The 15,348-nt window shown below is 40.4% G+C and overlaps 3 non-coding genes and 5 pseudogenes across 3 annotated transcripts; all 8 read left to right on the plus strand.

Moving 5' to 3' along the window:
• The first annotated feature begins 195 nt into the window (after nt 1-195).
• On the plus strand, nt 196-314 carry LOC136744468 (5S ribosomal RNA). The gene has a single exon (XR_010815998.1). It is a non-coding gene; the product is annotated as a 5S ribosomal RNA (ribosomal RNA).
• Nucleotides 315-538: 224 nt separating this feature from the next.
• On the plus strand, nt 539-657 carry LOC136744114 (5S ribosomal RNA). The gene has a single exon (XR_010815916.1). It is a non-coding gene; the product is annotated as a 5S ribosomal RNA (ribosomal RNA).
• Nucleotides 658-878: 221 nt separating this feature from the next.
• Nucleotides 879-997, plus strand: LOC136744216 (uncharacterized; annotated as a pseudogene).
• A 215-nt stretch (nt 998-1,212) lies between these two features.
• LOC136744415 (uncharacterized) lies at nt 1,213-1,331 on the plus strand (annotated as a pseudogene).
• A 226-nt stretch (nt 1,332-1,557) lies between these two features.
• LOC136744342 (uncharacterized) lies at nt 1,558-1,676 on the plus strand (annotated as a pseudogene).
• Nucleotides 1,677-1,899: 223 nt separating this feature from the next.
• On the plus strand, nt 1,900-2,018 carry LOC136744370 (uncharacterized; annotated as a pseudogene).
• Nucleotides 2,019-2,232: 214 nt separating this feature from the next.
• LOC136744434 (uncharacterized) lies at nt 2,233-2,351 on the plus strand (annotated as a pseudogene).
• Nucleotides 2,352-8,843: 6,492 nt separating this feature from the next.
• On the plus strand, nt 8,844-8,958 carry LOC136744452 (U5 spliceosomal RNA). The gene has a single exon (XR_010815982.1). It is a non-coding gene; the product is annotated as a U5 spliceosomal RNA (small nuclear RNA).
• Nucleotides 8,959-15,348: the final 6,390 nt, after the last annotated feature.

The following is a 15,348-nucleotide window of genomic DNA, read 5'->3' on the forward strand; positions in this document are numbered from 1 at the left end:
CTCTTAATACTCTCTCTCTGTCTGGAGGAGATATAATTGAAGTATTGTACACGTATCCAGCTACTGTCAACACCCTTTGCTGCACTGATATTTTTCCATCCATTTTTCTTTTTTCTTTTTTTCTTTTTTTTTTTTGCTGGAAGTTCCGTCAATACCCGCCAACCTTTAAGAGACATCATGCAGCCAGGCCTTTCGGCTTGTGGCCACACCGTCCTGAATGCGCCCGATTTCGTCAGATCTCGGAAGCTAAACGGGGCAGGGCCTGGTCAGTACTTGGATGGGAGACCTCCTAGAAATACCAGGTGCTGCAAGCTTTTTACGTCTCCTGGGTAACTTCATCGTAGCTCTTAATACTCTCTTTCTGTCTGGAGGAGATATAATTGAAGAATTGTACACGTACCCGGCTACTTTCAACACCCTTTCCTGCACTGATATTTTTCCATCCATTTTTTTATTTTAATTTTAATTTTATTTTTCTGCTGGAAGTTCCGTCAATACCCGCCAGCCTTTAAGAGACATTATGCAGCCAGGTTTCTTGGCTTGCGGCCACACCGTCCTTAACGCGCCCGATCTCGTCAGATCTCGGAAGATAAACGGGGCAGGGCCTGGTCAGTACTTGGATGGGAGACCTCCTAGAAATACCAGGTGCTGCAAGCTCTTTACGTCTCCTGGGTAACTTCATCGTAGCTCTTAATACTCTCTTTCAGTCTGCAGGAGATATAATTGAAGAATTGTACACGTACCCGGCTACTTTCAACACCCTTTCCTACACTGATATTTTTCCCTCCATTTTTCTATTTTTTTTTTTTTTTTTTTTTGCTGGAAGTTCCGTCAATACCCGCCAGCCTTTAAGATACATCATGCAGCCAGGCCTCTTGGTTTGCGGCCACACCGTCTTGAACGCGCCCGATCTCAACAGATCTTGGAAGCTAAACGGGGCAAGGCCTGGTCAGTACTTGGATGGGTGACCTCCTGGAAATACCAGGTGCTGCAAGCTTTTTACGTCTCCTGGGTAACTTCATTGTAGCTCTTAATACTCTCATTCAGTCTGGAGGAGATATAATTGAAGAATTGTACACGTACCCGGCTACTTTCAACATCCTTTGTTGCACTGATATTTTTCCCTCCATTTTTCTTTTTTCTTTTTTATTTTGCTGGAAGTTCCGTCAATACCCTCCAGCCTTTAAGAGACATCATGCAGCCAGGCCTCTTGCTTGCGACCACACCGTCCTGAGCGCGACCGATCTCATCAGATCCCGGAAGCTAAACGGGGCAGGACCTGGTCAGTACTTGAATGTGAGACCTCCTGGAAATACCTAGTGCTGCAAGCTTTTACGTCTCCTGGGTAACTTTATCGTAGCTCTTAATACTCTCTATCTGTCTGGAGGAGATATAATTGAAGTATTGTACACGTACCCAGCTACTGTCAACACCCTTTGCTGCACTGATATTTTTCCATCCATTTTTCTTTTTTTTTTTTTTTTTTTTTTTTTTTTTGCTGGAAGTTCCGTCAATACCCGCCAACCTTTAAGAGACATCATGCAGCCAGGCCTCTCGGCTTGCGGCCACACCGTCCTAAACGCCCCCAATCTCGTCAGATCTCGGATGCTAAACGGGGCAGGGCCTGGTCAGTACTTGGATTGTTGACCTCCTGGAAATACCAGGTGCTGCAAGCTTTTTACGTCTCCTGGGTAACTTCATCGTAGCTCTTAATACTCTCTTTCAGTCTGGAGGAGATATAATTGAAGAATTGTACACGTACCCGGCTACTTTCAACACCCTTTGCTGCACTGATATTTTTGCCTCCGTTTTTCTTTTTTTTTTTTTTTTTTTTTTTTTGCTAGAATTTCCGTCAATACCCGCCAGCCTTTAAGAGACATCATGCAGCCAGGCCTCTCGGCTTGCGGCCACACCGTCCTAAACGCCCCCAATCTCGTCAGATCTCGGAAACTAAACGGGGCAGGACCTGGTCAGTACTTGGATGGGAGAACTCCTGGAAGTACCAGGTGCTGCAAGCTGTTTACGTCACCTGGGGAACTTCGTCGTAGCTTTTAATACTCTCTTTCTGTCTGGAGGAGATTTAATTGAAGAATTGTACACGTACCCGGCTACTTTCAACACCATTTGCTGCACTGATATTTTTCCCTCCGTTTTTCTTTTTTTTTTTTTTTTGCTGGAAGTTCCATCAATACCCTCCAGCCTTTAAGAGACATCATACAGCCAGGCCTCTTGCCATGCAACCACACCGTCCTGAACGCGCCCCATCTCGTCAGATCTCGGAAGCTAAACGGGGCAGGGCCTGGTCATTACTTGAATGTGGGACCTCCTGGAAATACCTGGTGCTGCAAGCTTTTTACGTCTCCTGGGTAACTTTATCGTAGCTCTTAACACTCTCTTTCTGTCTGGAGGAGATATAATTGAAGTATTGTACACTTTGTCTTAGGGACAGTCTGGCTAGCAGTGACTGAGTGGTTGACAGACGACAAGCAACGGAATGTACGTGCTCTGTGATGTCATAGCAGTCAGCTGAGAGAGGCTCGTGATGTCATCGCTGAGCTGTCTGTCTGTCTGTCTGTCTCTCTCTCTCTCTTTCTCTCTCTCTCTCTCTCTCTCTCTCTCTTCCTCTCAATTCAATTCATTTGTATTGTCAAAGCAATTGGACATACATACATACATATATATATATATATATATATATATACATACATACATCCATCCATACATGCTAGAAAGTCATTACTATGTTATCTTAAAGGCTAACTAAGCAGAACATATATCATTATAGAACAGAGTTCATAGGTCAACACATGGTTTTAGGGAACAGGCACGTAGGTCATACCGTTTGACATTGTCTCCAAGGTTCTCATCGTAAATAACAAACAGAAATCAAACTATCTTCTGGGCTGACCTTCTAGCTTGACCGTATCTTTCTTAAGTATACAAGAGAGAAAAACAGGTGTAAGAAAATAATTTCTAATTTTCCTTCTACACATATATACATACATACATACATATGTAGCGTTATGTTGGGTGTATTTGGATAAGAGCATTTGGGCTCTGAGCTGAAGCACTGATCTAAAGAAGACCTCTCCCCCCCCAAAGTTATCAGATTTCCTTAGCTCATCAGCTTGGAACTGGTTTGCATCAAAGTGACAGTTTTGGGGAGGATGGCACCGAGAAGAGGCCAAATAGTTTGGAATTCTGCTATGAGATGTCTGGAGAAAGGGGCCTGTAGGTGATAAAAACTCTTTGAAGTGGATGAGAGCCGAAATCCCGACATAGAGCTACGAACCCAGGCCAACCGGCATTTCCAAAAGATGGCATGGATTGACATCAGTCATAAATAAAGCCTCCCTCCAATAGGACACTGGGGGCTGAAACTGAAATCCAATCTCAAGAACTCAGGGACCAATCACCTACTGATCTGACAGACTATAAGGAACAGCGGACAGTCTTTCTCTCTCTCTCTCTCTCACCTGAACCAGAAACTCGCTGCCACAGCTCAACCTGTAGCTCTGTTGCCAGAACCGGAATCAGAAACCAACCAAGTCTTTGCCGGCAACAGAAGAGTTAAACTGGGAGAAGGAGATTGAGCCGTACGAAGAATTCTTTTAAAGGACTTTATTAAATAAATAACTTCACAGACCCACCTGATCAGTGGAGTTTTACAGCTGGACAATTGACTAAGTCGACTGAATACGAAAGTGTCAGTCACTTAAATAGCTATTTGAGTCTTAAGAAACTTGACCCTTGGAACAAACAGGGCCCTGCTTTCCTCAAAGACTTCGTCTTCAAGTAACTACGGTGGAACCATGCTTACAAAGAAGATTTTGTGCACAACCTTGGAGCCTTCAAACCAGTGGAAAATCTGTTTGGAAAAGACTCTACATTCGCGAAACCCCAACTTCCAGGTGCATCGACTGAGTGGAAGTTCTTGGACAAAGCCGAACCGGACTGCCTTTGTTCCAAACCACACGGACCTTGTGCCGTGTGCTGTTATCTGAGCCCGAAGCCAGACAGGCCTCTCTGCGACGAAGTTCACATAAGTTTAACAGTTTGGAGTTTGTGATTCATGACATTTGAGAAATCAATTAGAAATGTTAATCTGTGATTCATAACTCTAGAATGTGTAATATCATTTAGTTTTCTTAAATATAAATGTGAGTTGCATTAAACTGTTTTGTTGATAATTTTAGAAATAAAATCTGTCAACGCCGAGAAATATCTTCTCATTCCTGTTTAACTGTTTAGTCTGAAATTGACACAAGTTAATAGACATTAGATTATTGGTGGCCCTGCCTATCCTTAATCATTGAATAATAATCAGTTAAGGGAAATTGTGGTAACAAATAGGATCTTTCTCGGCACCTAAACGTAAATGAGACTGATATATATATAACGAGAAGTTACCTGACATAAATACTAACCTGCGTAGTTATTTAATGTCTGACTAATAATACTAACGAGAGACTCACCTTCGTCTTACTAACCGGTATTGTAGTCAATGTGTTTATAACCTTTTTTGTTTAACGATTTGTTAAACGGAATGTACGTGCTCTGTGATGTCATAGCAGTAAGCTGAGAGAGGCTCGTCATGTCATCGCTGAGCTGGCTGGCTGGCTCTCTGTGTGTGTGTGTGTGTGTGTGTGTGTGTCTCTGTCTGTCTGTCTGTCTGTCTCTCTCTCTCTCTCTTACTCTCTCTCTCTCCCTCTCAATTCAATTCATTTGTATTGTCAAAGCAATTGGACATGCATACATACATACATACATATATATGGAAAATAAACAATATGTGTACATCTCTTTCTGCATTAGTGGTGCCCTCACAGATGTGCAAGTTACATGACAGACAGACAGACAGACACACACACACTTTCACACACAGACAGACAGACACAGACACACACAGAAACACACACACATACTTTGACAGACAGACAGACAGACACACGCATATTATGGGTCTTTGTTGGGTAGTGAAATGGGTAGCATCAGTCGCAGTGTGGGTAATGTCAGGGAGCCAATCATAGTCCCCGTTATTTGCATATCGCAAAGCATTCTGGGAAAAGCAACTAAACACGTTTAGTCATGTATTTGTCCATAGTTTACACATGAGATGAAAGAGACAGTATGACGTATTGAGCACCTGGGATTCCTCATGTGTATGTGAGGGGCAGAGGAACCGGATCCCAAGTGTGCGTCCCAGGTGCTATAGGTTTCAAAGCATGCAGGGGAATAGGCACCCCACCCTGACACTTATAGAAGACTGGATAGGGAGATATAAATAGCAATGGGGAGACTCTTGTACTTGGTGTGGCTCTATCCATATAGTGGGGCCAGCAGGTGCAGCAATAGAAGCTCAGCCTGGGGAGACTGGATTTAGCATTTCCTCTCCATTTTGATAACTATCCATAATCATTTCTGCAAAATACTTCTATGATACCTATGTATGTTTTTTACTTGTACTATATTATACTATCAAGTATAAGTGTACACATACAATGTGACCTGTTACATTAATACAGAGGCCACGGAAGGCCAGATCACTAATAGCCACTGTCCCCTGATATTACACTTTTTTACAATCACTTTGGCACTCATTTCAGAACCTTGATGTCATTTTTCAAAACTCTAGACACTAAACTCACACCCGATGATCAAAATGCACATTTTTCAAAACTCTAACACTTTTTTACAATTGCTTGGATACAATACACATCAACCTCAGATCATTTGTTCATTGAACTAAAATGACACAACTTAACATCAAAGTATTACCATTTCAAAATGCAATTCACACATTACATCTGAGATCACTGTCTATTCATTTCATTACAAAGATCTAACTATCAATTGATACAGCTGCTCAAAATGATAAGTGACTGTTGCATTATTCTTAATGCATAATTTTATGGAAACTGACAAACAATATTCCATGTTTCGATCATGAAAGTTTCAGGATAATGAGATCCATTGACATCAATAAACGAGGAGCATGAACCAGTTGGACTACATTATCTATGGATGTAATATTTCATCATCATTCATCATCATGTAGCACTTTTCCACACCATGTTTGCAGTGTGGAAGGAAAGTTAGAATTTTTTTCTCTAATACCTGTTTTTCTCTCTTGTATACTTAAGAAAGATAAGGTCAAGCTAGAAGGTCAGGCCAGAAGGTAGTTTGATTTCTGTTTGTTATTTACGATGAGAATCTTGGAGACAATGTCAAACAGTATGATTGAAGTGCCTGCTCCCTAATCCATGTGTTGATCTATGAACTCTGTCCTATAATGATATAAATTCTGCTTAGCTAACTTTTAAGATAACATAGTAATGACTTTCTGATTATAACCAGCTCTTTGATTTTTGTGTATAAAAGCTCTGACTGTTAAAATGAAGGCAGAGCGACTTTGGGATCTACTTGAGTCACTGTTCCTCTCCACGCTGCATGTATTAAAGGCATTGCAACTAACGCTCCAACCTGGTTGAAGATGATTGTTCTTCCACATCAGATTTGACATTACTGTATGTATGCAGGCCCTTGTAATTGCTTTTCCAATACTGCCAACTGGTTATTGATGATTGATTTCACATTGTGGTACGAGTATCGAGTGAAATGAGTGCTATCCACCCCAGCAACACAGTGATAACATGGAGCCGGCAAGTCATCCAGGTCACAATAGAGGTCAAGCAGTGGGAGGAGGAAGACGTGGTGGTCAAAGGAATGGAAGGGGACATGCACCCCTTCTGAGAGGTGGTCGTGGGCCTCGTCATAGAGGAGGGCTTAGGCCTCACCAGAGAGGCAGCCATGGGCCTCATTTGAGAGGTGTTGGGGGAACGTGGTAGAGGACAAGGCCACGGACCAGACAGCGGCAGCAACAGCAAATAGTGTCCAGTGAAATCCGAGAAATAGTTGTAGAGCATGTTGTAAATCATGGCATGACCATGACTGAGGCAGCTACAATGATTCAATCAAACCTCAGAATCAACTCAGGATCAACTGTGGCCTCAATCATCAGAAATTTCCGTACTGAGAAGCGGCAAGTCTTCAGCATGCACTAAACATTAGGCTACTCTCAACTGTCAAATGACTGTATACTGCATACCAATGTGTAGCACAGAGTATAGTGTGCCTTTTGAAAGAAATGCAGACAGAGTGAAGCAGCTGATGACTGAGTATGTTCAGGTATGTTCAGTTTCAAGATGCCTCTTGTGAAAAATGGTTGTGAGAACCTGAACCTGAACACAGGGCTGATGGAAATTCAGAAGTACAGTAATCAATCCTTTGTTTTACACTAAGCCAGGTGAGGAACACTGCAGTTGACATTTTACTGTAGTTTTGTTCTTTTTTGTAGCTAATTATTGTTGCATGGCTTCAAAGAAACCTATGGTGTGATTTGATTGTATTGCATCAATACATTTCAGATTTTGTTCAATGATTCCACTGTGTCTGTAGTATTCTCTCTACTAGTCCTTTTACAGTGATGTATTTATGTGTAGTACCATAATGAAACATGTATCACATATTTTGTACTACAATATTTAATGATTGTACGAACAACTACACAGTGAAACTATCGGTATCTTCTGTGTGGGTGATCTAAATAAATGTTACTATGGTATTTCATGATAAATGAATTATTTGAACCAACAAGTCTGCAAGTGCAAGGTTTCTTTAAAGATATGAATGCACAATGCAATGTTTTGAACATTGGACAGCCTGTGTTACAAGTGATGACCGTTTTGAGTTTTGTGTCTAGAGTTTTGAAAAATGACATCAAGGTTCTGAAATTAGTGACAAAGTGATTGTAAAAAACTGTATATTCATCCTATTTAATGTGCTCTTTTAAAATGTACTTTTCTTTTTTATGTTGCCATTTCTGTTCTACCAATGTTTCAGTTGTTAGCCAAAGATTGACAGAGTACATCTCATACACACAGGCCAGACAGCAAGGATTTCTTTTTGAAATTCAATTACAAATGCTGCATGAACTCATCAATACGATTAGAGCTCCTGAAAGCAATATAACTAACTCACTCTACAGCATCTCATTAGCAGTGAAAAGAAACCAAGAAAGTTGGGACAGTCGACTGTTTACCACTATGTAACATCACCTTTTCTTTTAATAACACTTATTAAGCACTTGGGCACTGAAGACACCACTTGGTTAAGTTTAGCAAGTGGGATTTCCCCCCATTCATCCATTATGCATTTCCTCAGCTGCGCAACTGCACAGGGCCTTCGTTGTCTTAATTTGCACTTCATAGTGCGCCACACATTCTCAATTCGGAGACAGGTCAGGACTGCAGGCAGGCCATGCTAGCACCCGCACTCTCTGCCTACGCAACCATGCGCTTGTAATCTGGGCAGAATGTGGTTTGGCGTTATCCTGCTGAAAAATGCAGGGATGTCCCTGGAAAAGACGATGTCTGGATGGCAGCATATGTTGCTCCAAAATGTGTACATCTCTTTCTGCAAAAATGGTGCCCTCACAGATGTGCGTGTTACATGACAGACAGACACTCATACACACTGTCACACCCACACACACACACACACTTTCACAGACAGACACACGCACACACACTCACTTTCACACAGAGACAGACACACAAACACAGAGACAGACACACACACACTCACTTTCACACAGAGACACACAAACACATACACTCACACAGACACACACACACATACATACATACATACATACATATATAAGGAAAAGAAACAATACATTTAAAAATCACAAAAAGATGTAATAAAGTACAGAAAATCTAAATGTAATAAAATGTGATCTTTAATACACACAAATATGTATGGCTGGTCGGATGCGTCTTGGACTCGGGTTCCTCTTCATTACGTATAATGCTTTTGCCTTTTGCTATAGCTTTCCGTGGAGGGGATCGTGGGTGAGTTTGTACCATTCTTGGGAGGCTCTGCCTTGTTGGGGCGGAGCTGTGATCCAGGTGAACAGCAGATCGGACATAGGTGGGCATGTGGGCGGAGGAGGAAGGCCGGTCAAGCAAATAAGCTTGCTAAGGTACGCAGCAGCAGCAAGCAGCCCCACCATCCAGTCAGCCAGCCAGTCTGGCTGGCAGTGACTGAGTGGTTGACAGACGGCAAGCAACGGAATGTACGTGCTCTGTGATGTCATAGGAGTCACCTGAGAGAGATGTTTGTGATGTCATCGCTGAGCTGGCTGGCTCTGTGTGTCTTGCTGGCTGTGTGTGTGTGTGTGAGAGAGAGAGAGACTTTTTGACTTTTATCAGACTTCATTGCCTGTTTGCAACACGCAATAATTCATACAAAAGAAAATAAATAAATAAATAAAAAATAGTGTTCCCCTTTGTTTGTCTCCCCCCAACAAGCATTAACTCCGCCACTGATCTGTACACTTTTAAAGAAAGCAACCCAATACACACAACAAAACAACCATCAAATACTAAACCCTATAAATGAATTACATAATAAAAACCAACTCCCCGTCATACAATTCACAAAGAGCATCATTAATACACCAGACCTGTTCAAAACTCTCCAAATCATTCATCAGCCTGTAATAGTTAAACTCTAGTCTGACTCTGCACTTGACCAGCATGGCAAACACTCTCACTGCATCCTCACTGCCCTCCCCACACACTCTGTTCTTCCTAGTCTTATAGACGGCCATTTTAGCCTGGCCCAGCAAGAAGTTTACCAGCTGGTCCACATGTTTGGTCTTTCTGGTGTATCGCGCCCCTAAAATAAAAACCTTTGTGTTAAAAATCAGGTTAAGATCAGTAAAAAGACGAGTTAAAAGACTAAAAATGGGTGACAACCGAGAGCAAGTGCTGAAACAGTGAAACACGGTCTCTCTCTGAGCACAGAATGGGCAGGCGTCGGACACAGCAGGGTTAAGAACAGTAATAAAAGAATTGACAGCAATAATGGTGTGTAACACCCTCCACTGCAGATTGCCAGCTCTCTTATTGAGGGGGGCTTGTACAGGCTTCTCCAGGCGGGCGCAGTGTCATCCCCCAGCCCCAGCCTGTAAAGTAATTTTAGGAATCACAAAGAAACAGTTGAAAGTGCTAAATAAGTATTTTGATGCACCATATTAATTTAGGAAATTTACATGTTGTTTTTCATCAGCTTCTGTATCTGATGGCTCCACATCACTGGCTGGATTGACAGCAACGACACTCTAAAAAAAGAAGTGTTAAGTTTGAGCATTCAGGACTTGTTTTGAAGATCCTGAATATCACTGGTCCACAATTTATCTGTGAAACTATGGGTTAATCTCCATATACAAAATACTTTTCACACACACTTTAAATTTACAACTAAATTTACATGTTGATGTCTTTCGTCAGCTTCTGTATTTGATGGCTCAATATAACTGGTTGCATTAACAGCAACGGCACACTACAAGAAAATAACATTATATTTAAACATTCAGGACTGGTTTAGCATCACCTCGAATATCCCTAGCCCTTGAGGTCGATTGTTATTGTGGTCTTCAAGACCAGTGCTTCTCAACCTTAGTCCTGGAGGAGGCCCACTGTCTGCTGATTTTCATTACAACAACATTGTAGGTTATATCAGTGACTGTGGTCCTAAAGTACCCCTATGCCTGCTGTTTTTTTTCCAGTTGAGCTCTTAATTACCTAATTGGCTTAACTGAAGCCATTTAACCCTTTTCCCAGGTCTTTGGTTGTTGATGAGTTACAAAGAGCTGGATTGTGGCCCGCCATGACTGGAAGTGAAGAACACTCACTCTAGGCCTTTAACTTAATGTTCATATGTAGGGGCCTATCCATCTGATTTGTTTTTGCACATTTATTAACAGAAAAATTGATGGTACGTGAAATCATCTGAGCTGAAAAATATAATGTTCCACCAATAATAAAGTAAATGTATTAATTAAAATTATAGAGATAATAGAATGTTCACAGATTATTAGTTCAGAAAATAAAATATTTTTTTATATCTTAAATAGAATTAACACTCAAATCAGTTGTAGGGTAAACAAGGTCTATTTTTTGGATTGATTTTATAATTATACATGTATGGCTGCATGAAGCTTACCTGAGAATCTGATATTTTAGTAACTTTGTTGCTTCTTGTTGGGTAGTCCACGTTTGCCGCCGTTCTTTTTCTGTAAATGTAAATCAAAAGGCAATAATTACATACTGTAATTAAAATACAAAAAGTATAAACATTGTATTATTATTTTTGTATCCTGTTTCACCATCTCGATGCTGTTCTTTTTGGAATTGCATATCTAGGTTTACATAAATACTGTTTATAAGATTGTAAACTCATCATCCAAATTTCTTCATTTGCCAAACTTTATGTAGTGCGCTTGCAGTTTCAGAAGAAGAAAAAAAACTGTAACAGATGGGATATGTAGTACTTTATACTCGAGTGGTCTATGCGATTACACCCTGTTGGTGTTATTAAGAACGCCAAGTACCAGAATGCAGAGCGGGACTGTTTTTTGTGCCGTGACTTGTCGGGGGAAAAAGGCGCAGAAAAAACGGACGAGAAGGTGAAGGTAGTATGGCGGTGATGCACGCGTTGGTGAAGTGGGAAAGCGGGGTCGACAAAGACTCTTACAGCGTGATTCCCACTGCTTGCTTTCGCAATTTTGATTTATTCAGCATTGCTGATGATGACGAAGAGACGACTCGAAACTTCAGAGCAGAGTGGAGAGACACGAACAAACCTCCAAAAGGTGGATGGCCTGTCCATGAAGCGCAGATCATTATGACTGGTAACAATGTTTATTAAAAAAAAAAACATTAAAGTCTTTACATGCTATTTGATATATACAATCACAGTATATTTGAAATGAATGTTTAAGTTATTAATGTGTTGTACTTCTAACATACTCTTATAACATGGTAGGTGGTGGTGAGGGCGCTAAAAACTCGTCATACTTGACTGGCATTTGTAAGAACGATTTATTGTGTGTTGTGCTTTACAATAAAATCCCCCAAATCACAAAATAAATTAAACCAGATATAATTTAACTTCAGTTTTGATTCAGTGTTGGCTGTTCATCTTAATTTGTATGGTCAAAGCACAGTATTTTTATGACAAATAAATATAATCCCCAAATATCTGTGGACATAATGCAGGGTTTTATTTATTTTATTTTTATTTTAGGAAAAGAAGGCGAACTAAGAAGAAAACTTAATGACCTAACAAAAATGCCCTGTCCTAAAATGAAGAGAGTACCTAAACCAAACAAAAAACTTCAAATTTCAGATGATAGTGACCTTGATGAACCACAGTTACCGGTGAGATAATTACTGCAAATATTAAATAAATGTATTGCAGGATTGTTTTTCTTTAATCATATTCATATATATATATTTTTTCATTTTAAACTCTTTTCCTCTCTGAATACAGCACAAAATAAGAAAGAAAACCGATGGAGCTTCAAGAATTAGATCCCGTCATATTCTACAGACATTTAAAGAGTCCAGTGAAGTTGAGCTACAGCAAAACGTTAAGCAGCTCGAAAAGGAAAACACAAGACTTAAAAATGAAAACCAATGTCTTCGAAACCGTATGGTTGATGGTAAGTTTTTTTATTTATAGCAAATAATTCCTTACCTTGATAAATGTTATTCTTCAGTAATTTAGATTCCAGAGTAATGTATTATAGTTGATCATACTGAAGTAATCTAGAACCACAATACAGACTCTTAATGTGCACTGTCTAATAGTTTAATAATACTGATTATTAAATAAAGTTTTTCAACATAACTTCATAATCCTACATTAATGACTATATGCATTACATTAGACCTGGTAATTCTTGTATTTTATCTCTTTTATTTTTTTGTAGCTAATGTTAATGACCCACAAAAAGGTCAGTTTGCCAATAACATAGAGCAAGTCTCTCAAGTATAATTGCAGGCATTGATGGTTTTGTTTTCACTTTGTATTAAATATATTACTAGAAATGATTATCATTTAATACTAAGATTTTTTCTCCAGAGATTCCAGACCTTTTGGACAATCTGAAAAAAATTGTAACAAAAGCCACATTTATCAGCAATGAAGACAAAAGTGTGTCACCATCAAGTGGTTCTGACAGCCCCACAGCAAATTGTTCTGAATCTGACAAAGAATCACCAAAACAGGTATAACACTCTTGGTCTACAATATTACAAAGACAAGGTAAAAATATATATATTGAAAACAAATATTGGTTGTAAACAATCTAATGATGCTACATTATCAGTTATATTCATAGTTATAGTTGATAATAAGAATGTAATTGAATTATGGGTGTCACAGATTCACTGACTTTATTATGTCTGTAAATTAATAAACTTAGAATTGAGACATACTGTGGTCTTTAATAACACATTTCTGTAACAAAATCACAGCCTTACTGATAATGTATTCCACTTAACACAATATAAGAATAGTTTGGGGATAAACTTGTTTTTTATTTACCATTGTCTTTTAGGTGGAAATATTCCCAGGCACTGGAGTTTACATTGACAAACTGTCCTGGATCCTTGCAGAGAGGTGCAGCACGAATACGTCATATGCAAGAACCCTGACGGTTGCTGTCTTTGACTTTCCAACATTACTAAAGAGCAATCTTCGTGGTGGTGGCAGCAAGAGAGATCCAACTTCGGAGACATTAAGATCCTCATTGATGTTATTGAGGATCATATACAGCTGCCTTCGGAAGGACACGACGTGTTTCAGTTGCGGGGCTTTGCAGCCCAGCGGGACCCTCTTAATGCCGGACATCAGCTGCCCGAGCCGGTGCGGATGAACGGAGGGACGTTAGACAGCGTTACCTTCCGGGCAGGAGCAGCGAGCGGCAACACCGGGGTGAAAGTGTCGTCTAACACTGTGCCATTAGCCACTAGCTGATTGAGCAGATCAGTGGTTTTTAAGAAGATAACAATGGCAGCAGACTTGATATTTTCACACCCTGCTACCTCCCCAACCGCTAACACACACTGCTCTAGGGGGCAGAACTGCACCGGAGCGATCTTGACTCCATGGCGTCGGGTCAGTTTTTCTTATCAAAGACGCATTCAGGGGGTCCGACCCCCCGACCCGGGAAGAACTACCGGTACTCCCCCCTCCCCTCCCCTGTTCCCCCACAATAAGAAAAGCACTGAAAACAGAAGACAAAATAATGTCAGTAAAACTTTATTTTAGCAATTATGGAGGGGAAGAACTGCAAATAGCGGGTCCCCACTAATTATCTAACTTACCAACAACGTTTAAAATTAGGTCTTGCGAAGCTGCCAAATAATGCTGTATAATCGTATGTGTCTTCATACACCGGCTGCTATAGTCTGATAGCTTTGATTATATATACATATTTTCTCGTGAACCACAAATGCTATTTGCTTGATTTTTACAGAGTATGTTATAAATACCATTGTTATGAAGCCTGACAAATTGTATGCTGTAATTATGAATATTTTCAAATCATTTGTTTGTTTTTCCTAACATGTTACAAATGTTCCCTATGTGAAAGATGCATTATATCTTAATAACGTCTAAACAATTAAAGATATACAGATTATTATTTTCGGTAAAGTTATAACACATTGCTATTAACTATGTGTGTCAGTAAAAGTTTAAAAAATCCTAATAATTTTTTATTGATCCTGCAAAATAGGTGTTTAGGGAACATTTGTAACATTAGGGTTACGATTTGCCATGGACGCGGAATGAGTTTGATTGCGATGTTAAATGGGGTTTAAAGACGCAGTCGCCTCGGTGCTGATTACTATTGCTGTGTTTCTCCACTTCTACTCCATGCTTGGGAACGCCCACATCCAGTGACGTCAAAACCGGTGGAAAAGCGGGCCGGTTCAAAAAAGATCAGCTGGATCCCAGGCCGAGCAGCAGCTCCGGCTCCAGCACCGGCACCATGTCGCTGGAAAAGCGCTAAGTGAGCTCACAGTGAGCTCAGTGTAATGTCTGCTCTGGTGAGCTCACAGTGTGACCTAGTCGTGAGTTCACGTCTTCACTGGGTAGTCCTTGACAACTTAATTGACTCAAATCTTGGGCTTAATTGGTCAAAATGACCATTGGTTGAAGGTACTCAGGGACTGATGTGTAGAGAGACTTATTAAACCTGCAGGATTGTGGTTTTCCCAGATCAGAATTAACCAGATCACCACAAAGGAACATGGTAGGTGCTATTGCAACACAGATTACACAAATACATTGAAATCCAAGTTTGCAGTGGTCCTTGGGCCATTGTGTGGTGATCCAGATCACTTCAGCAGGAATTTTGCAGTGGTCTGGACTACAACTCTCTCTCTCTCTCTCTCTCTCTCTCTCTCTCTCTCTCTCTCTCTCTCA

This window comes from Amia ocellicauda, unplaced genomic scaffold (assembly GCF_036373705.1).
Source record: "Amia ocellicauda isolate fAmiCal2 unplaced genomic scaffold, fAmiCal2.hap1 HAP1_SCAFFOLD_83, whole genome shotgun sequence".
Lineage (NCBI taxonomy): Eukaryota > Metazoa > Chordata > Actinopteri > Amiiformes > Amiidae > Amia > Amia ocellicauda.